The following is a 24762-nucleotide window of genomic DNA, read 5'->3' on the forward strand; positions in this document are numbered from 1 at the left end:
GCATTTTATGAACAAATATTTCATCATTAGTCCTAAAAGATGTTAAAAATCCATTTCCTCATAAAGAATCTAGAACTCAATCGTGGTTAAGCAGGTAGCGTACGCGCCTTTGGCATGGAAAGCCCTGGTTCGATTCCCGGCGAGAGCTCTTGCAGTTCAGATCCCACATTAAGCTGTGGGTCCACGTCTCATATAGCCTCGCTGCTCTGAATTCAACTCAAAAAATCTAGAAAGGCTGATTTAGTGATATGATGGATTTTTCTGGAACATTATTTTTTTCCGAAAATTATTATAATTGTGTTAATAATTCAAAAATAATTAACTCGTCCATAAATGTACAGTGTAGTCTGAATTATCACTTAATTTAAGAAATGCAAGCGAAAAAAAAAAAAAATCTGGTTCGGTGACCCATAATTCGTTTTCTCCGTAGGAGGTTAACCGGAGACAATTCTTCATATAACGGATCCATCAGAGCATACTATTGCATTTATTTCCGAGAAGAAAGAAAAAAATATAATCGAAGAACGCAGAAACTGGTAGTTTTGTTGAAACATATTTTTGGTAGACAGCTTGGAACATTCCAAGCATGACCACAATTGAACATTTTGCTGTAAACAAATTACATTTAGCAAATGACTGATAGGTTGTTGCACTTAATATCAGGAAGTCAATGCTCTGGGGTTGAGGAATTTGCATCTAATTAAGCATGGCCTACGTGAGACTAGACCATCGAAAGCCAGTACTTGTGGCGCCAGACAAGATTAAAATCTACCCCAATTCCACCCATTTCTAAAACTCTTGAGTTGTTTAGGGAGGAGAAGGAAGTATTTCATTAATGTTTATTCATCTGCCTTGATTGTAGGAGCTTTTGTCTTCTGGTTCATCAAGTGTGCAGGTGTGGAGTTGGTGAAACAGGACCACCTGCAGACTGACTGATAGCATTTCATGTGTAAGTACAATAACTGATATTTTAAAGCCTTATCATCCGTTCCAGGTGTAGTCGGAACCATATCTATAAGACATCAAGAGAAATGTTTGACTGATATTGCTTCATGTTTTGGGCTTCTTTTCACCGGATGGCCATCGAGGGGTTCTTTTCGTGCACGTAGGTCCGCTTTGATTCTCCGTGGCGGGACTGTCTGAAGTAATGATTCCGTAACCTGGGGATTTCGTCCTTTCCTCCGCAGTTCTCATTCCACCAATTATTTCATAATCATTATCTAAAAGTACATAATGTTGGGTCGTTAAATTGGAAATTTAATTTCATTTTCAATGCTACTGTACCCCTTTGTGGTCAAGTGATTGACGCGCTTGCTTTCTGGGCACATAATCCTGGGTTCGGTTCCAGATTGAGTTTGATTGACTTGGATATAACTCCAAATAGTGGCTTGGATTCGATTGGTTGGTCCCTATTGGATCGAGACTATTGGATCTACAGCTTGACTTGGGATCCGAACTAGATGAGCTTCTGCCGGGAATCGAACCCGTGTCTCCCACGCTGAAGACTCGCACGATAACCATATAGTCAAGAGGGACCTCTGTAACTTTATAGTAAGGAGCCATGATGTATTTTTAAAATCGATTTCAAATAATAGTTTTTCATTAAAATAAAGAGGGGTCGCGGTGACTCAGTGGTAGAGCGTTCATCTCTGGTGCATGGGGTCCGTGGTTCGATCATTGCTCACGCCAAGTGAACTTTATGGTGAACAAACACCGTGTACGTGCGTTTTCTCGGGGTTCTCCCGTTTCCTTCTTTTCTCATCATCACCGTCTCCTTTAGCCTAGCCGGCATAATCGTGGGACGTAAAACTGAAAGATTTCATTTCATTTTTATTTTATTAAAATATGGAACAAAATTCTCTGAATAATTGAAAGAGTAATGCTTACTATTGCATAATTCTGGGTTCGATTCTCGGTTTGGATACGCAATTATCAGTGTTGACCAAAAATTAAATCAATTAAGGATGTACTTGAATTAAGACATTAGGCCCATAAAGCAAGAAATGTCTACAATGGAATTTACGTCCTGACCAGATATTCCTCTGAAAGCTGTGTGGGCCGGCAAAAGCCCTTGCCCTTCATACGCTGTAACGTCAAGGACCTGAATGACCAACTAAGGTTTTTCTGAATCGATTCAGAAAGTTTTCACACTACGGGGAGAACCTAATCCCATCCATGTAGTAAGATTACGATCAATTCTTTAGTGTTTAATATTTGTTTCCTGTAACGAGGAGATATTGCTTAGAACCAGAGCCGTATTTATGCATTAGCAAATATGGGTCATGGTACGAAGCGTCAAGTTTTGGGGGCTGGAAATTTCCTCAGGTCAGTTTCTTAATCAAATCAATCATAATTTTGTTAATTGAAACTGAAGATTACATACTATTTTAATTATAATATTTTTTTTACACTTCCATTTAAATACTACTTATTCGGTTCACCATGTCAAATTTTCTGCAGAGTTCCCTCGTGGCTACGCGGTTAGCACGCGCGCTTTTGGCGTGGGAGACTCGGGTTCGATTCCAGGCGGAAGCTTATGAGGTTTGAATCACAGATTAAGCTGTAAGTCTACGTCTCATATAGCCTCTCTGTTGAAGGGGATGCTAAACTGAAATCAACTCAAACGCAACTGCAATTTTCTGTAGTAACTTATGTAGTACGCAACTTCTGTAGTAAGCCTGATTTATTCATATTGGGAGGGGGATTGTTTTCAGTGGCCCTGGGCAGGAAATATGTTAAATACGGCCCTGCTTATAGCCAAGGTCGAATCCTACCCAGAATTTCCCCGTGGCTGTATGATTACCGTATGCGATTTCATCGCGGGAGACTCAGGTTCGATTTCCGTTGTGAGTTCATATGATTTGGACCTCATGTTAAGCTGTACTTCTATGTCTTATATAGCCTGGGTACTGAACGGTACGCTAAACTCCAAATCAACCAATCGAATCCAAGCCACCATTTGGAGATATAACCAAGGTAATCAAACTCATTCTGGAATCGAACCAGGGGTTGTGCCCAGAAAGCAAGCGCGTCAATCAGTTGGTCACAAAAGGGTACAGTAACACTGAAAATGCTCTTAGAATGAAGACAAATACAAATAAATTCAGAGTTAAGAATAAAAATTTCAAAAATAAAAACTACGTTTTAGCCCCTTTCTTTCAACTAGTTATTCAGTCGGACCAAATTAGTATACATTTTTCGAGAGACCTCTAGACAAAACACTAAAACATAAGAGGCGAAATCATTTTTTTGAGGGGGGAAGGGGCTTGATTGATTAAGCAATACATTTATGCATATATACATACCAATAAACAATTGAAAGTTTTGAGATTGCGGGGGTTCAGTGGTAGAGCTATCACTTTTAGCGCGTGGAGTCCTTTGTTCGATCCCAGCTCCTACCAAATGGATTTTGTGATGGACAAACGCCGTGTGTGGGGGTCGTGGTATATTAAAATGAAAAATGAAATGAAATCTTTCGATTTCGTTTTACGTCCTACGATTATGTCGGCTAGGCTAAAAGAGACGGTGATGATGAAAAATGAATGAAATGGTGGAATGAAGAAAGTAGAGGGAAACGGGATATCCCCAAGAAAACCAGCTCACACGGGTGGTATATCAAACTAATATCTATCTATATATAGGGTGTTTCAAAACAACACCGACTACGTTTCGAAGGTGATTCCTGACACCAAGATAAGACAAAATGTATAGACCAACTTGGGTTTACAAATGCTTCCTTTCGGCGTTGTAGGCTGCCGAAATCATAAAAAAAATGAACTTTAAAGGCCCATTGTTCCAGAACTATGGGACCTACCGAAGTCGGGTCAAGACTTCACTTAGGAACTAATATGAGCTGTATCCAAAAATACATGTTTGAAAATCCTTCGGTACTTCCGCAACAGTTTTTATAGAGGGAGTTTGGCTACAGGTAAATAATTTGAAGTACTCACCAACTACCTCTATAAAAATTGTTGTGGAAGTACCGCAGGATTCTGAAACTTGGAGATTTGAATACGGCACATACTAGTTCCTAACTGAAGTCTTGACCCGACTACGGTAAGTCCCATAGTTTTGGAGCTATGGACCTTTAAAGTTCATTTTTTTAATGTTTTCGGCAGTCTATAACTCCGAAAGGAAGCATTTGTGCACTCAGGTTGGTCTATACATTTTGTCCCGTGTTGATTTGAAACACCCTGTATATATGATGGCTAAAAGTGGTCTCAGGGAGGGAGGCTTAGTCCCTATGGTCACTTCCTAGCTACGGGCCTGGAGGAAAATATAGTCATCTAATTATATTTTTAGTTGAGTAACATAACAAACATAAATTAACTTCGTTGTGTTAACTAACTTTCAAGTCACTGCAAACTGAACTCAAATTTCGTTCCACTCATTTTCAAGTTATTTAGAACTAGCAGCGTTCACCCCGCTTCGCTGCGGTCACCCCGGAACGCAATAAACTTTGTTACTTAGATAATTTTTACTTTTTCGCTTTCAAGTGATATGATGAAAACCATAGAAGATTGCAGTAAATCTTAACATTATATCGCCTGTCATTTATGTTAACCCGCCCCGCTTCGCTGCGGTCATCCCGGTGCTGGCATATTGTAAAAGTGTCTGTAAAAATAAGCAAATCAATTAAAAAATTTTAAACAGAAGATTCAAGCTATTTTCCGCTGTATATCGCCTGTCATTTATGTTAACCCGCCGAGTGACACGGTCATGCGGGTTGCATATAAATACGTTTATTTTTACCTATGATGAACTAATAACAAAGGATTTGTGGACACCTGAATGGTCAATTATCTCAAGACACTGGTAATTGAAAATTAAAGTGATATGATAAAAACCATCTAGGGTCCAAATCCTAATAACCCCCCAAAAATGAAAGAAATTGGTTCAGCCGTATTAGCGTGATGAGCGGACAAAGGATTTTGTACGTTCTCTTTTATATATATAGATAAATAAAATCTATAAGCTTCATTCCATAAATAATTGCGACTATCCTTATGCAAAAATTATTGAAAATCGCTAATATACTTACATATACTAAGTCAAATCTGGATAAGTAGGATTACAAAGTAGCACCAACTAGGGATGCTCACGGGATAAGACAAAACATAATTTTTCTGACAAAATTCGAGTCGAGACACAGCTCTTCCAATAGAGAAATATACATTTTTTCGAGTCGAGACATCACTTTTATAGTATATTTTCGAGATGAGACAGCCTCAAATCTTGTCTCGTTCGCATCCCAGCGCCAACCTAATTCCACTTATAGAGGTGTGTCACTTAAGAAGTTTCTTACTTACGGTTAGTAGAATGAAATAGCCGATATCTCAATTACAGAGAGGGGGCGGTGGCTCAGTGGTAAAGCGTTCACCTCTGGTGCTTGGGATCCCGGGTTCGATCCCAGTCCCCGCCAAGTGAACTTTGTGGTAGACAAACACCGTGTGCGTGAGTTTCCTCGAGGTTCTCCCGTTTCCTCCCACTTTCTTCATTCCACCATTTCATTCATTACTTATCATCACCGTCTCCTTTAGCATAACCGGCATAAACGTGGGACGTAAAACTCAAAGATTTCATTTCATTTCAATTACAGAGGTAAGGTTGAAGATACCCAGTAATTAAAAGTTTCTTAGGGTAGTAACATTATGATATAGGCAATATCGTTATATGTTGTATTAGAAGCTGCGATGACAAAAACCGTACGTGGAGTTGAAAGGTTTACAGGTTTTTTATTGCCTAGAAGGTACTACGTGCAAACAAATAATGTAAGCATATGTTGTTGCATTATTTTTTATAATTTATGCATGGAGACACTCGGGCGAAAAAGTGCAAAAGCTTTTTCAGGTTAGCCATTTTGATTGAGGTTTTCCTGGGTTTTCCTCATTCACACCTAGCAAATATCGGAATGGTACCTAGCATATAGGTCCCAGTCCGTTTCCTTCCTTCCCTTTCCCCTATTAGTGTGATTGCCGAATGACGTCATCATTTATACGTGACAGGCTAACATGGCCTTAGATGCCGAAAGCCTAAATCCTATAAATCCTAAATCCTAAAGCCTAATCTAATTCCTAAATCCTAAATCCTATAATTTATACAACAATAATGCTTTTAAACGAGATTGTAGTATGTGAAGGCTTTACGAGAAATGAAAGCCATTGGGAAAATTTAAAAGTACATATTAGTTTTTTGAGATACACACGTAGGCGAGTCTGTAAAGAAATTTAGCGAGTAACTTTATTTGGAGATGAACACCTCTGACGCATATTAGTGTTGTTAAAAATATCTGAATAATTTCAACATTCATTATTTGAATAATTATACGAATAACCAGAGGCGGCTCGTGAGGAAAGCCCCCGATAAAAATAGTATTGTATCGCTTCAAATAAGGAAATAAATGTTATTTAATGTATTAAGTGTTATATGCAACAATTAGTACATTAAGGAAGCTCTTTCAGTTTCAAGCAAAAAAAAAAAAAAAAATAATAATAATAATAATAATAATAATAAATAATTTTTAGCAGTGGGACTTCCCCCAAGAGCCGCTTTTGCGAATAACTATTCAGTATACTAATAATTGTTTAAATTATCATCATTTTTTTCAAATAATTATTTGTTAGCCGAATAATTGTTCTAATGGAATAAATTCAAATAATCAATATTATTCGAATTTCCAAATAACAATATTCGAAGAATTCATAATTCGAATATAGATTATTGAATTACTCGGATTGTAGCAGCATTAATAATAGAGGATACATATATTATTCGTCACTTCTGAGCTGGAGAGGTACGTTACTCCAGGATGGAGCTCTGGGCGAGGAGGGGATGTAATTGGGGAGGGGCACGAGTCGAGCTAAAACTCGACTCGACTCGAATTCGACTCAAACTTGAAGTCAAGCCAAAGGTAATTTTCTGGAGTTGAGTTCCGAGCTGAGTCACTGTTTTTGAGATCGAGTTTCGAGTCGAGTCTAGTTTGATGCATGGCTCCCTCGTTCAGCTCGTTTTAACTCGTTTTGAAATCATGACCTGATTAGACTGGAAAGCGATAAGCCATGGTAAATGTAAGTAATACTGTGGAATACTTTCAGTGTTGCTCACGAGAAGGGACACTACTCGCATCTCGTCTCGACTCGATAACGAGACGATAATAGATTTTTATAAAGAGACAGCCTCAAATGTCGTGAGCACCAATATAAGTATACAGTGTAGTTCTTACTATCCAGGCTTAGACCTCCGGTTGAATTTTTGAGCCCAAGCAGAAGCCCAACCCGAGTAGTGATGTCAACCGGCTAAGCTCGGTTCGATTCGGCCCAACTGAGCCGATGGCTGGAACCGGCTCGGTTGGGGATGAGCCATCAGGTCGGTTCGATTCGGCTTGGGTGAGCTGTTGGCTCGGCTCACTTCTCGGTTCGACTGTAAAGCTGGCAGCCAAGCCGCTCCAGCCGTTAACAACCCTAAACCTGGGCCGAGCAGTTTTGAACATGTTTGACCTGCATCCTATAACTTTTAACAATTTTTAGTTCGAGTTCGAATATTTGCTCCTCCGGAACTCAAACCCAGAACCTCATGAACGATGCCCTTGTGTCCTGAAGACTTCTCGGCAACAGAGATCTGCAGTCAACTAGTTTTTAGTATTTAGATACAAACCGTCTATTTTTCATGGTTATACAGGATGTTGTTATAATAATAATAATAATAATAATAATAATAATAATAATAATAATAATAATAATAATAATAATAATAATAATAATAATAATAATAATAATAATAATAATAAGTAGTAGTAGTAGTAGCAGTAGCAGCAGTAGTAGTATCATTGATAATAATTATATTGTCTATGTAGGATACTTGAAAAAAGTACTTGAAACTACACACAGGATTGAGCTCCATTTGGCTCGTTTCGGCTCGACTCGACTCGAAACTCGACCCGAATTCGAGTCGAATTGGAGGAAATTTTTCGGGCCAAATTCTTCTTCATGCCCATCCCTAGACAGAATTACAATTATTATAATACGTTGTTCATATCTCGGAATCTCTTAATGTTAGAAACATGAAATTCGGTTTCTGGATTTCTCACTTTAAAGTAATCACATACGTATTTCACCGTTTTTTTTTTTAATTTGCTCTAGAAGTGAAGAAAAAAGGTGAGAGTTGCAATTCTTATAATTGAACGCCCATATCTCGAAATCCTTTAAAGCTAGAAACATGAAATTTGATATTTAAATTTTTCATTTAAAATAATTAAAGACATATTCCAGGGTTATTTGATATTTTCCCTACAAGGGAAGAAATCAGGCAGGAAGAGAAAGGTTGTGGTTGTAATTGTTATAACAAGATAGCCATATTTCGAAATTCCTTGTGATTAGAGACATATTACGGATATGAAACTTGGTATATAAACTCCCTATTTTTAAAACAAATGTTCCGGATATACCACGTTTCCGGAAATTCCACTTTTAACGAGAGAAGGGAGTAATTTCTATTTTTTGTTCAATGTATAAACATGACTTCCAGGGAAGTTGTCAGCCTCATCTTCAGGTGAACTATTTAAAATGAACTTGTTCCAACGGTGCTGCAGTGCTTTTATCGCAGTGAAAAAAAAAAAATCCTTGGGTTGTGATTGTGACCACAGAAACTTCTCCACGGATGTCATGACGTCATTATTTCTTGCAAAACGTCGTTCTGCTGGAGTCTCTTTTAGATTAGGGAACAAGTGGAAGTCTGAGGGGGGCAGATCTGGAGAATAGGGTGGATGAGGAACGAGTTCAAAGCCGCATTCGTGGATAGTAGCCATGGCAAATGCTGATGTGTGTCCGGGAGCATTGTCATGATGGTAGAGAACGCCTCTGCACATAATTTGTGGCCTATTTTCTTGAATTTGCACTCGACTTTTTTTTTTCAAAATGTCAGTATAGTATTGTTCTATGATGGTATGGCCCCTTTGCAGGTAATAATGAATATCACACCTTGGGAATCTCAAAAACAGGCCATTACTTTGTCAGCGGAGAGGATCATCTTTGCCTTCTTTGGTGCAGGACAGGGGGGTGCTTCTATTGTTTGGGTTGTTGTTTTGTTTCTGGCTGGTAATGGCATACCTAACACTTGTCCATAGTGATGAATCCACAGAGAAAATCGTCCACATCACGTTCTAACAGTTTCAAGTTGTCCACGGATAGGAGGTACCAAGTGCGTTTTTGTTCTGGTGTCAGAAGACGTGGGACCTATCGAACAGAAACTTTTGATAAACCAAGCTCATTCTTCAGAATATGATATGCTCGCTCTTCTGATATGCTCAGTCTGTCTGCTATCTGTCGAGTTGACAATTGGCGATCTTCCATGATCATATCAACTACCAGGCCAATGTTTTCCGGTGGTGGCACTTGATGGTTTCCCAGGTCTCGGCTCATCTTCAACACTCTGCCTACCACCTTCAATTCCTGCACTCATTTTTTGATGGTAGCATATGAAGGGGCAGCTTCACCTACGGTATTGACCATATCTTGGTGGATCTCAGACGCCGACATTCGTTTTAATTGCAGATACTTATAGGCGTCGACTTTTAAGTTTCTCAATGGGTCCTCAGGTTTCGGCACTTTTTTTTGTTTTTGTTTTGTGTTCTTCTTAAGTGGATCCAATACACCAATGGTTCCGAAATTTCTCCGGAGAGGCGAGATAGACTAACAAGGGAAGAGAGGGAGATTATATATCGAAGTGAAACAAGGCTTACACACCAATCTAAAGCACTATTGACGTCTATTACGAAACTGTAATAACATTTTTCCGAATGCATATACTGTGCGAGTTATATGAATATACAGGGTGTCCAGAAACTCCGTCGCCATCCCTAGAAATCGCATACGGTGAGAGATGCCAAAACAGGAAAACACGTATTTAATCATTTTAAAAGTACAATGTATCAAAGCAAAAAGTGTTGTCCCAGGGCTTCCTGCAGGGTCCCAGGCGGGGTCCAACTCAAAAATTGCAAATGATAAGGGGGTAAAGTAGCATATCGTTGGAAAGCTGTTGCGAAATTAAAGAAGACGGAACAAACCCTGACTGAAAAATTACCCTGTAAAAAATGCCGGCTGATCAAAACATACATCTTCATTTCGATTCTTTGGGCGAATCTGCTTTACATTTTGCAATCGGCACTTGTCATTCAATTGGCACTTATTCGCTGTTCCTGGTACAAGAAAATTCTTTGTTTGACTCATTTTATACTTGATAATCCAGACAACGAGCATAAGTATCACTATTGTACATTATATGTTACCTAGTCAGTTCTATACTCAAATAAGTCAAATATTATTTATTTTATTTTCTTTATTTCTTAATTTTCTTTTGTTTTATTATATTTCTTTATTTTTTATATTTATTTAGGCATTACTGGGCCTACAGATCAGAATCTCACAGTAAGGGCATTTCCTTTCTTTCCGTTGAATGCAAGAATTAAAATGATAGCAAACTAAATCCCGACTACAGAAAGAACTTAAACGCAAGATGTTTGCGCAGTGTTATCGTAGAGCGCCCACACTTGTTCCATCTGCTTTCATTTAACAACAGCTTTCAAACGATATGCTACTTGACCTCCCTTACCACTTGAAAATTTTGAGTAGATCCCCGTCTGGGACCCTGCGGAGAACCCTGGGACAAATATTTTTACTTTCAATCATTGTATTTTTGAAATGATGACACACGTGTTTTCCTGTTTGACACCTGTCTCACCATTTCAGTATTTTTTGGGGGGTGGCCATAGATTTTAGAATGACTTTTTGGTACATTTGACCGGCCGCTACTTTGCACAGGGTAATTTTCGAGAATCGAGACTTGTTCCGTCTTCTTTCATTTCGTAGGAGCTTTCCAATGATCTGCTACTTGACCCCTTTGGCATTTGCAATTTCTGAGTTGAACCCCGCCTGGGACCCTGCGGGTGGCCCTGGGACAACACTTTCTGCTTTAATATGTTGTACTTTTAAAATGATTAAGCACGTGTTTTCCTGTTTTGGCATCTGTCTCACCGTTTGCGACTCTAAGAGTGGAAACAGATCTTCTGGATACACTGTATATTCATATAACTCTCACAGAAAATGCATTCGGAACATTATGATTACATTTTGGTAATAGACGTCATTAGTGCTTTCGATTGGTGTATAAACCATCTCCCACTTTGATATATAATCTTACTCTCTTCCCTTGTAAGACCTGATAAAATAAAATGAACCATGAAATTATGTTTCAATTGCAGATAAAAAATAATTTATTTTTGGAAGATTTCTTAAACTTTATATTGGACAAAATACCTAAACATTAAGATTTTATTTGTAAATTTCAAACATTAACCAAAATAAAGAGATAGAAAATTATTAAAATAATAATGATTACAGTGAAATCTATTTTGAGGATAATTTAACTGAAGATAGAAAATGACTCAACTGTCTTGTATTTTACGTAAAACATTGTACATTGTTAAAAATATAAATTAAGGACACCAAGTTCTATGAAGAAATAATTATACAAAATTACACACACAGATTATTATTATTATCGTTGTAATGTTATCGCTCGATCCTCGATATGCCGTGACCCTGAAGAATCTCAAATAGGTTATTCAACACATATGCATTCCTATCTAAAATTTAACCTGGGATCACATTGCACTATAGTTTTTTTTTTTTAATATTATTATTCATCGTATGAAAGTGTAATTTCGAAGTTAATTCGAACTGAAAAATTAATTGCTAACACGACTGAAATATTCAATGGATATTCAGCATTCATTAAATACCTCCAACGGTTGCTTGACCCCGGAGCGCCCACGTGGTCGGTGCCTTATATCATTATTGAAAACTATAGTAAGGCGTTATTTTGCATCAAATAAACCCACAAAGCACAGTTTACTTTTAAGGGTGTGTTTTATGCAGACTTTTTTCTTGAAAACGACTAAAAGTATTTTATTAATATTTCATATATACCTATATACAAACTTCATTGAACTCTCTAAAGTGCGGTGTAACAGATGTGTCATGAAAAAAGAAAAAAAAAATCCACAAGAAGCACCTTTTAAACAATTTTCTCAGAAAGGCAAGCAATATTGTTCGTAAGTGGCATGAATTGTTTCTCATATGAAATTTACAACTGATAATTTAGTTTTGACAAGTTTTTTTTTTTAATTTTCTCAAAATATTTTCAGGTGATTTAGTTTATATTTTATAAATAACCACTTATTAACAACATAGTTATATGGTGTAAATAATTTCTAAAGAAGCGTAGCTTATTATAGGGAGTGAGTTTTCTACGAGCAATATTCTCCCAAAATTCTTGTGAGCATAAGTTTGTTCCTATCCCTGAACTACAGTATGACTTAATTCAAATTACAGAATGGCAGGTACAGCTACTGTAGCCCATGGTTTTATTATATATATATATATATATATATATATATATATATATATATATAATTATGTGATAATGGATAGGTTAAGAGCATACCTCGTTTACGGCAGAAAATACATGTACACTCATATCCAAAATGATTGTTGCATATCTATAACTGTCTTCTTGTAAGAATATAATTTGATAATGATTTTGCAGGGTACCGGTACTTTTAATACTGATAGTATGTGTATAATTGAAAAATGTATATTTGTGGTAAATTTCATAGGGAAAGATTTATAAATACGAAAATTAAAATGAGTAAAACAAAATGTTGCTAAATGGACAAGAAAATTTTATTTTAGCTTTATTGTTCTTATTTACTGCTCTTTTGACATGAAATTTGCCACATACATGTCTTTGCCGATTATACACATACTAACATTATAAGAAATACCGGGCGAATTCGTTATCAAATTATATCCCTACAACAACATATTTATTGACATGTGACAATAATTTTCGACATGAGTGTACAATGTAAACATTATTTGAACAAATTCTTAGATTATTAACAGAGTGGAATCTCGATTTTGGAACATTGGGATTTATAGATAGTTCATTTGGCTTTGTGTGACCTTACAGAGATACATGATAATTGTTTTTTTTTTTTTAAATTGTTTTCTTCAGTTTTTACACTACTAAAGTCCTATATCAACTCATCAGCATGGATATTCTCTCATTCAACTAAGAAGCTTCCATGCTCCACGGTCTTCTGCTAACCTCTTCGTCTTCACGTACGATGTATCAAATGGACAACTGAAATTACTTCTTGGGAAGGGGCACAGTGACAGGACGCTTACCTCTGGTACATGGGACATGGTTCGATCACCGCACAAGGAAGTTTAGGTTTCCCTAAGGTAGTCCCATTTCTTCCTAGATTCTCATTCCACCAATTCTTCCATCATGATTTAATTGCTTTAATCATCGTCTCCCTTAGCCGAAAGGGCATAATCGTGGGACGTTAAACTGAAAGATTTCATTTTTACTTCTTGGGAGTATTGAAAACAGAAGTGTGCATGATCGATATTTGGTGGGACTACATACGCGAGAATTTTCATGTTAAGCTCTAGGTTTATTAGGGTTCCCAGTTCTTATATTTTTCAGTAAATTTTACGTTTTTCTGGCACGTTTTACGTTGTTTTTATTTTCCCCATAAGATGATTTCTTCTTCTCCTTCTTCTTTTTTAAAAAATAAATGAGTTGATTTTTAGTTTAACGTCTCTTTCAGCAGCGATGCTATATGACATGTGGACCTACTGATTAACATGGAATCCGAACCACATGAGCTCCCGCCGGGAATCAAACCTGAGTCTCCCATGGAAAAGGCGCGTACCCGCTTAGCCACGAATGAGCTCAAAAAATAAATGAATGAAATGATAGTCCTGGGCACATTTAAAATGTTTTTGTATGTTAGTGCGACTTTTTTTTTTAATTAGAGAAACTGACTTTTTTAACACCGTTAAAAACGCAACCCATGATGTAACTTAATATTCAGAAAGGGGACGCGGTGGTTCAGTGGTAGAGCGTTGACCTCCGGTTCTTGGGGACCCTGGTTCGATCCCAGCTCACGCCGTGTGGACTTTGTGGTGGACAAACACCGTGCTCGTGGGTTTTCTCGGGGTTCTCCCGTTTCCTCCCACTTTCTTCATTCCACCATTTCATTCATTTCTCATCATCACCGTCTCCTTTAGCCTAACCGGTATAACCGTGGGACGTAAAATTAAAGATTTAATTTCATTTCATTTTAATATTCAGAGGGAAAATGCAACAGTTTGTGATTTTATATCCTATCAAATCTTCACCTTAACTTTATGTTTAAAAATAATTTGGCTTTAGCATATTAACCATCGTCACTCAACCCTGTACGACCATATCAGTTTCGATCTATGATGATATATTAGTACTAATATCCTGTAAATAATGAAAGCAGATCTTGAAGCGGTTGTAGATTTCGTTATGTTCTGCAAGGATTTTTTGAACGTATAAAAAAGAATATGGAGCTGTTAAAAATTGCGAAGTCTTCATTAAAATACACTTAAAAAGCACCAAAGATTTGTGTAATATACGTACTTGGTTGCTCGGACTTGACTTTAGCCTCCATTTCAGCACCGAGACTATATGAAACGAATACCTACAGGTTAACATGGGATCCGAAACATATAAGCTCCCATCGGGAATTGTAATGTACTTTTCGTGTTTTGTGTGTTACATTTGGCGCGCTCAGTACACAACGGAATCAAATCCACCTTTGGTCATTTTGTAGTACATTGGATATTACGCAAAAATGGTGAAAAACGATTGGAAGCTTTCGAAATGTGGATGTGGAAAAGAATGGAGATAATCAGCTGGGTTGAGTGAAAAACAAATGAGAGGGTGTTAGAAATGGTGGGGGAGAAAAGAGCAATTTTAGATATTGTTAAGAAGAGGAAGAGAAACTGTTTGGGCCATTGACTAAGAAGGAATTGTGTCATGAGGAATGTCCTAGAGGGTATGGCGGCAGGAAAGAGAGGGAGGAGGTGAAGAAGACTACAATTAAGGAACAATATCAAAACAAAAAATGGTACCTGAAGACGAAAAGGTTAGCGGAAGACTGTGCAGCATGGAACCTTTTCACTTGCGCCAAGTGACCTACCAATAATGGCAGAGTACCTCCGATGATGATGATGATGATCTAGTACATACATATTTCATTAAATAAAAGTAAAATCTGATCACAGGAAATCACTTTTAATAAATTTTAGTGTTACAATTGCGGCAATATATCGTTGCCGTATGAGAATGATACATCGCCGAAACTGTAATACTAAAATTTATTAAAAGTTACTTTCTATGATCAGAATTTACTTTTATTTAAGGCAAGACAGTTCCAAAGTTAGACTGAAGAGGTTTTTACATATTTCATGTTTAAGATTTCTATCTGAAGTTCCTTTGAGAACTTAAGAGATCGTATAGAGATATTGTAAATATGCATAACACTAATAGCGTAAAACCTGTGCACAACCTTCCCATGTACTTAAGCGTTTACACAAATTTTAGATCTCACAATTTTGTTAATCTGACTTGATTCCTCTGTGTTCTGAATAGAGATGCAAGGGCTCGGAAAAAAACCGGCTTTTTTGGAAAAAACTCGGTTTTTTCTGCTTTGCTTTTTTGCTTCGGAAATGTTGGGCTTTTTAAAAAATACTGCTTTAAATTGATAAAACAGACTTTGTATCGCCTCTCTATAACACAAAAAATCATTTAATTAGTGGTTGATGCTGATAATAATATAAAACATCGAAAATAAACTATGAATTTCGAAAAAATATTTCAAACAATTTTTCTTCAACATATTTACATTATGAATTCCACAGGATTAACCAATGTATATAATAAGAATTTTTTAACCTCCTATATACAAAAGTAAGCAGAGTTGGCAAGAACCGTGGCTTTTTTTTTTGAATATGCCAAAAACCCGTTTTTTGGGGGATGTTTAAACCAGGCTTTTTTGGTTTAACCCAGGCTTTTTTGGCTTAGATTTTTTGCTTTATGTATTTATATTACATATTCACAGAAATAGCCTAAGTTTGTTTCGCCTTGATGTTATTATGCAACAGCGGGGTTATGCCGGAAGAACTCCCATAAGCTTAAAGAAGTGCGGTCAGTAAATTTCTTAAGTTGAGAATCTCCCGCCCTAGCCATTGGGAAAATCCCGTCACTACTTGAAATGTAAGACAATAACGGGAAAATCCTGTTATTGCTTTGCATGTAAAATTTAAAGGTCAACGTACCATAATCAGTACGCTAAAACTGAGGTATTAAATTACAAATTTAGTACCGGTACGTAGATATCATTGAAACTCCAATCCAAGCTAATGTTGGAAGCTACGTAGGCAATCGATAAATTTTGCCAATTTCTATCAATATATTTAAGCAATATTGGCTTCTTTATAAAACAACACGCATTTAGGCATGTAGAAATATACAATTTGGTTTGTTTCGTATATTTAGGCTTAACAACCTTACGAAATACCGAGGTTATCAAGGAGAAGACTTTCGCTTAAACTGACATCCGAACCGCTACTTGGGTTACGCATGAAAGAAGGATTGTGGTTCGACCGAGAATTGAACATGGGACACCTTGATTAAAAGGTGAAAGGGAAATAAAACTATTGCAGGTGGTTTGATATCTGGAAACGTTACCATGAAGTTCACACGATTCGCATATTTTTCATTCTTTTTATTTTTGTGGTTTAAACCAGTAATTAAAAAAAAAAGTTGATGTAAATCAGCCAACCCTAAAAGTAAACACTTGTTTTTAAAGAATACACAAATAACTAGCAAAATAGTATGTAGTATTTTTACTTCAAAATATTCCATACCCTCTTTTTGAAACAAAATAAAATTAAAATAAAACAAGAGAAATACTTAGATTTATATGATACACTTAAAGGCTCCACATCTAGAGCTTTTGGTTCTGTATATTCTTGAAATTCTACAGTTAAGTTTTATAGAACCACCATCACAGTTTACCCAATCCTCAAGTTTTCTGAATTTTTAACAAGAGGGATTCAACATATCATTACGGAACTCCCCCCCCCCAAAAAAAAACACTACGGAATATATTTAAGTTAAGCTAAATACAACTGCACAACAAACATGACTGAGTGATTAGCTTTTGCGCTTCTATCGGGAAGTCCGGGATTCAACCAACATTCGACCATTCTGACAAAGCTTTTCTTCATTCCATCTGTGAATGTAGAAATAGTGCGTGTACTGTGAGTTGGGCGACTTCCTTTTTTATTGTTTTTAAATCGTTATTATTACTAATTACCAGCAGTGACGGTTTTGCGAAAGTTAGGGGGACGGTCTTTCGGACTGAAGCCCGTTCCCCAAAGTTACGGAATGTCTGCAACAAACGAAATATCTATTATTTATGCCTTTACTCATAAACTTTAAGCTCCCGTCAAATAAAAATTACGAATGTTTAAAAAAACTAAACATTAGTAAGAAACCCTTCCCAAAATACTTTTCTAAATCCGCCACTGATTCTCAGTATAAAATGATTTTTAAAGTTGTATCCGGAAGATTATTGCTAAACATATAAACGAAACGAAATATTAGTTATGCCTGTACTCATAAACTTCAAGCACTTCCCAAATAAAATTAGGACTTTTTAGGAAACGAAACAATCAGAAAAAACCCTCCTAAAGTACTTTTCTAAATTCGCTACTGATTATTTGTATAAATTGGTATTCAAGGTTGTGTCCGGAAAATTATAGCTAAATCACTTCACAGCTACAGTATAACAGAAATGTGGAAGTACGGTTTGACAGATATATTGAAAAACGTACGCTTTGACGGATAAATAGAAAAACGGGCAAGTTTAACTTTTGCGCTAGAAGCTAGAGTACTAAAAGCTCTTAGAAATGAAACACGGATGACAAACTAGAGAAGAAAAAAGATGTCGATAACTCAAAAGTTAAAATAAAGTTAAATAGCCTCTAAAATTACCATCAAATACTACATTCTTCATGTTAGCTTTAATTCGTAAAACATGTGCTCCATCCATCTTGATGGTGAATTGCAGAGCGAAATATCACATTCAGGTCATGGAATTTTTATCTAACTATAGAATATACTATAAGAAAGCTATTTAGATAGAAAAATCATGAAGTTGAAAAAAGCCAAAATTTCCAAAATTCTCGTTTTTTCCCCAAAAAAGCCGGCTTTTTATGTGAAAAAAACCATCGATTCAAAAAAGCCGGCTTTTTTGCATCTCTAGTTCTGAACATCAGTGGCGGCTCTAACTCTGAGTCAGTGAGGACAAGGTTTCCCAGTTTTTCGGTGGGGCCGCGGTGGCTCAGTGGTAGAGCGTTCACCTCTGGTGCTTGGGTCCCGGGTTCGATCCCAGTCCCGCCAAATGAACTTTGTGGTGAACAAACATTGTGTGCGTGGGTTTTCTCGGGGTTCTCCCGTTTCCTCCCACTTTATTTATTCCACTATTTCATTCATCACTCATCATCACCGTCTGCTTTATCCTAACCGTGGGACGATAAACTCAAAGATTTCATTTCATTTTTTCCTAGTTTTTCGGGTGACAAAAATATTTTAAGATATTATTTATATATTTGTGAAAGTTTATAGTAAACTCACGATATACCTATGTCTGGATTCTGGCTTGCTACCCCACTTTTTTTTACCTTCTAACTCCGCCACTGCTGAGCAGACTGATCATTTTAATGAAACTGATTTAGTTTCTAATCAAAATTATTCTACGATACTATGTGAAACCATATGTGTGTTTGCTGTTTGTAAATTCATGCTCTTTTTCTCAACCTCTGTAAAAGCATAAAATCTTTTCTCCTCTCAGTAATGTGGCAGCCCTAAGGTTTGTTTCCTTTATGTTATATAATCTGCGTTCTGGAACGGACGTTAAGGTTGGTGTAAAGGCACAGATGTCACTACAGTCTTCGTATCTCTCTCATGTATTTTTTTACCTTTCACGAAAATTTACAATTTCTCTTTCAAATTTCAACCTAGAGTCTTCAAATTTTTAGAGAAGGAACTTCATAACCTATCGAAGGCAACAATCAGTGCCGATTTCTTATTTAGAATTTTCTTCGTTGTTGAAAGAGTTATATTGTTAAAGGTTTGGATATCCCTTTCAACAATTAAGTCATTTCAACAATGAAGAGGATTCTAAATTAAAAAATCGGCACGGATTGTTGTCTTCGATAGGTTATCAAGTTCCTTCTCCAAAAATTTGAAGTCTCTAGGTTGAAATTTGTAAGAGAAATCGTGAATTTTCGTGAAAGGTAAAACAAATATATGAGAGAGATACGAAGACTGTAAGGACATCTATCGGCAAAACTTGTCCCTTTAAACTAACCTTAAATTCCAAAACAATATTATAGTGTATAACGAAAAAAAAAAATGAAATATACACCAATCGATACATATTGTTGAGCTCAACAAAATGATCAGCCACTGGTTGAATGTGAATTCTCATGCGTCTTTTCCACAACATCGACAAAAGAAATTTATGAATTTTAAATTGCCAATTTAAACTCCTTTATATAGTTACTTACCCTGTCAGTTCACCAGATAAAACTATTTGATTTGATTTCCATTTTAGTGTTCCTTCAGCTGCAAGGCTATAGGAGACGTAGACCTACAGCTTACCGTGGGATCCGAACCACATGAGCACACGCCGGGAATCGAACCCGGGCCTTCCGCACTAAAAGTGCGTACACTAACAGCTTAGGAAAGAGGGAGCTCTCTGAGCTACTGTGAGCATCATTCATATTAACACAGTGAGCGCCAATGCGGACAGTAAGTCTAACTTAGTTTGAGCTACACTGAGATTAGAGAGCACGAGTCCTATTGAGGGTAGTGAGTGAGTTAACGTAAGACTCATTGAAATTAGTGAGCGCGAGTCCAATTGAGGATAGTGATTCTCAGCTAGCGTGAGCCTAATTGTGATTAGAAGCTCGAATCCCATTGAGGATAGTGATTCTCAGCTAGCGTGAGCCTAATTGTGATTAGGAGCTCGAGTCCAATTGAGGATAGTGATTCTCAGCTAGCGTAAGCCTAATTGAGATTAGGAGCTCGAGTCCCATTGAGGATAGTTATTCTCAGCTAGCGTGAGCCTAATTGTGATTAGGAGCTCGAGTCCCATTGAGGATAGTGATTCTCAGCTAGCGTGAGCCTAATTGAGATTAGGAGGTCGAGTCCCATTGAGGATAGTGATTCTCAGCTAGCGTGAGCCTAATTGAGATTGGGAGGTCGAGTCCCATTGAGGATAATGATTCTCAGATAGCGTGAGCCTAATTGAGATTAGGAGCTCGAGTCCCATTGAGGATAGTGAGTCTGATCTAGCGTAAGTCTAATTGAGATCAGTGAGCGTAAGCCCCATTAAGGATAATGAGTCAGCTAGCGTGAACCTCAGTGGTGATAGTGAGCCTGAGTTAGCATGAATTTATGAATCTCATTGAGATTCGTGAGCGCGAGCGTCATTGAGGATAATAAGTCTGACTGAGCGTGAGCCTTATTGAAATTAGTGAGCGAGGGTAGTGATTCTGAGCAATCCTCAGTTGTATAATGACTATTTCTGTGCATGTTTACTATTTGGATTTGGGCACTCAAATCACTCACAATCTTAATTCTATTCCTTTTTACTGATTATATTAGATTGGTACAAATGAATTGTCCATTTCAGCACTTGGTGAAAATTCACCTCAACAACATAACAGAGCGATTGACTAGTATCATGCATATAACGTTACAAATTCTATACACGTCCAAGAAACATGTTGGGGTAATCAGACAATCAGGAGTCAGAGCGTTGTTGGACTCGGTCGTATTAAATTGCGCCATGGAAAGCACAATTACGAGTGATTTTTCTTTTCGAATTTAACCCAGGACACTCTCTAGAGAAATCCGGAAATAAAAACATTAACAGGAATGGTGAATGAACGTACTAATCACCATCGGTTTATCAAATTTCATTCCGGCGACACAGCATTGCAAAATAAGCCCCGTGGGCACTAAACAACAAGTTCACATGACTCCTCAGAAATCAACATAAACTCAGATCCGTTAGGCATGGCAAGTTACGTATATACCATACCACAGCCATTTGGCGACTCGGTCCAATCGATAAGGTTAGCCATATACCATACCACAGCCATTTGGCGACTCGGTCCAATCGATAAGGTTACCCATATACCATACCACAGCCATTTGGCGACTCGGTCCAATCGATAAGGTTAGCCATATACCATACCATAGTCATTTGGCGACTCGGTACATCGATAAGGTGAAAAGGTTGGGACTCATGGTTAGAGCATGAATTGATACAAGAATCGCCATCTGGAAGTATGGAGTTCCCCGAGTGTAAGGAATAACGTGGAAAGTCTTTTGCATGGGATTGTCATTTGAGTTGCAGTGTGAAAGCCTTACCGTATTTACCGAATTCTTTTCCACTGACTACCACATCTTGTGACATCTCGACCACTTCTTGAGAGGAAAAACTTTTCCTGATAAACAGGTGGTACAGCGTGCAGTTGAGGACTTAACATCCCAAATTCCAGACGTCTTTCCTTACGGAGTGCAATTGTTGTCTGAGCAACCGGCGACTATTTTGATTAACCAGATATATTTAGTTTTTGTAAATGCCTCACCTTGAGTAGATAGTTCATTTGCACCAACCTAATATATTTTGTCAGAATTATTAAAGACTAACCTGATATGTTCTGTCTTACTAATAATATGGTTTTGTTTTTCAGATAGTTAAGTTCCTGGTCTACGTGAGAACACACCATGGATCAGCTACTGAAATTTCACTCCTCTCCGTACCCGACATGCTCCGTACAGTCAATATTCTTCGTCGGTTTAGTGGAATTTATCCTCAAATCTCAATGCGATCTTGTGGCGAATCAACCAGTCGACGCGAAATCCCTGGACAAGGAGTATGACTTTATTATAGTCGGTGCTGGAGCAGCTGGGTCAGTAGTGGCGAGTAGACTTAGTGAGATTCCACAATGGAAAGTACTACTACTGGAAGCTGGAGGTCAGGAACCAGAAATGGTACAGGTACCCACGTTGGAACGTCTTCTTCGTAACTCTGAGATCACATGGCAATTTGCAGCAGAACAACAAATGTTTCCTTGTAGGAAAGAGCGCAACAGACGCTGTCAGGTACCGGCGGGAAAGACACTGGGAGGTTCAACAGCCATAAATGGAATGATGTACATGCGGGGTAACAGAAGAGACTTCAACGATTGGGAGCGAATGGGAAATTATGGTTGGGGATATAACGATGTGTTGCCTTTCTTTATTAAATCCGAGAATAACAAGAATCCTGAGATAATTGAACGCAAATACCATGGAACTAAAGGACTACTTTCTATCCAGACGTACAATTATAAACCCAAAATAATCGACGTTCTTCTCCAAGCAGGTAAAGAGATGGGTTGGGAAATTCGTGATTTAAATGGGGAAAAACCACTTGGAATAATGGAGGGGCAGGCACTCACAGATAATGGTGCTCGAGTTACCTCAGCCAAGGCATTTCTACAGCCAGTGCGACATAGGAAGAACCTCCACATTGGTCTTCACACGCAGGTCACAAAGGTTCTGATAGATCCTGTCACGAAGAAAGCTTACGGGGTCCGCTTCTTTAGAAACGGAAAATTCCATGAAATACGCGCTAGAAAAGAGGTTATTCTATCTTGCGGCACGGTTGGCTCTGCGCGCCTTCTTTTGCTTTCAGGAATTGGAGACAAGGAGCATTTAGAATCTCATGGTATCGAGGTCATTCATGACTTGAAAGTTGGCTATAATCTTCACGATCATGTAGGGCTTCAGATGAACTTTTACACAGATCTTCCTCGTGATGTGACAAATGATCTGGACAATCAATTCCAATATCTACGACACAGATCTGGACCTTACTCAACTGTAGGCGTAGGAACCGTAACTGCCTTTGCTAAAACCAGATATGCTGACAAAACAGATAACTTTCCTGACATACAGTTGTATTATATGTGGAACCCATCACCGTGTTCTATGAATCGAAGCATTGTGTCTTGTACTCACACAGAACTTTCCGGTGGGTTTAGTGTTTCTCCGGTGCTTTTGCGAGCTAAGAGTCGTGGCGTAGTTAGATTACGTAGCAATGACCCCTTTGAGCATCCGTTAGTAATTACAAACTACCTATCGAATGAAGACGATCGTAAAATAATTCTTGATGGTGTTAGAATCGTGTTGGAATATTTAAACACTAAATCTCTGCAAAACATAAGAGCTCGACCTGTTGTGGACACGTGTTCTGGATGTGAGCAATATCCTTTCGGTACCAGAGAATTTTGGCGGTGTTCTGTGAAATTCTGTTCGAGAAATTTCAACCACTTAGTAGGTTCAGTGAAAATGGGACCTTCTTACGATCCATATGCTGTTGTAGATCCAGAATTACGTGTGTACGGAATCGGAGGGTTAAGAGTTATAGACGCTTCTATTATGCCACAAATTGTTAGTGCAAATCCTTCAGCATCTGTGATAATGATAGGTGAGAAAGGTTCTCATATGATTAAACATAGCTGGGGGATTTATGAGAATGTACTGTGATAATGACTTCATTTAGTGACTATAGTTAAAGAGGTTCTTAAATATTAATCTTTCTTTGCTCATCGTGATCTCAATGATACTAACTGTGTAACTTCATGTTTGTGTACTTGTTGCTAATGTGTTTGACCACAAAATAAACCTTGTAAGTATATACAAAAATAGACTACACTAAATATTTGTAAGTTTTCCAAGGACATAGGAATTGATCATTAAACACTGCAGTATTTTAAGGTTATTATATTCATGTAAGTAGTATTAGAGCCATCTGCTTCATTTGGATACATACTTATTTGTCTCAAGTAGATACAGACAGGTGGTATTATTGCTTCACAAGTTAGTTACTAGTTTAAGTTCGACATTTTCTGTGAAACCAAAGAGCAACAACAACTTGGACATATTTCATCATTTACTCATCAATTACATTATTTTGTACATTGAAACCTAACTTTACTACCCTAAGTTTCACAGAAACTGTCCACTAATAGAATCTCCCAACATTTGCGGAGTGATATGTATATTTCGTTATACATAGGTACAGCCAAAGTTGAAAGATACTGTTTAAAACAATAGTTAATATATTTCAAGTACAAATATTAAAGCATATTATATATATATATATATATATAATGTGTGTGTGTGTGTGTGTTTGATTAAAAGTGACAATAGCTTTTACTGATTTTGGTAATGTATACTTATGTAATAATTGTACATATACCATCTGAATTTATTTTGGAATTTAAAAAGTAATGTAATAATTTATCACAGTACCGGTACTTCAAAATTTTGATCTTGTAATTAAAATGTTATTGTTTATAAAATAACGGTGTTTTATTTAAATTAAAATGGGTGCAGAATCACTAGCTGTAAACAGAAATTTGGTAATTTTCAGTTTATTATTTTTTTCTAAACTTTAAAATATTGATGACCTAATTTACTGTAGCGAATTTCCACCACTTCTATACAGATTTAGGGTTCACTTGAGCAGACGGTTCTTCTAAATAGTTGTATATATAGGTAAAATACGATTTAAAAAACTTTTTGTGAAGAAATGAGAGTGTGAATATAAGGAATTACTGTCAGTGCACAGCATATTGAAATGAACTTTGAGTGATACTGAAAGTACTGCATATGTAAGTGTGTTCTTCCACTATCCTCATTTATACGTATACTCCCCGTTGCTGACGTGCCTGCTCCCTACGGACACACCCC

The 24762-nt window shown here is 37.3% G+C and overlaps 1 pseudogene across 1 annotated transcript; it reads left to right on the forward strand.

Moving 5' to 3' along the window:
- The first annotated feature begins 777 nt into the window (after positions 1-777).
- LOC145662291 (glucose dehydrogenase [FAD, quinone] pseudogene) lies at positions 778-24347 on the forward strand (annotated as a pseudogene). The gene is made up of 2 exons (XR_014127022.1): positions 778-949; positions 21714-24347. The product of XR_014127022.1 is annotated as a glucose dehydrogenase [FAD, quinone] pseudogene (transcript).
- Positions 24348-24762: the final 415 nt, after the last annotated feature.

The sequence above is a fragment of the Thermobia domestica genome, chromosome 10 (genome assembly GCF_964235325.1).
Source record: "Thermobia domestica chromosome 10, izTheDome1.hap1.1, whole genome shotgun sequence".
Classification (NCBI taxonomy): domain Eukaryota; kingdom Metazoa; phylum Arthropoda; class Insecta; order Zygentoma; family Lepismatidae; genus Thermobia; species Thermobia domestica.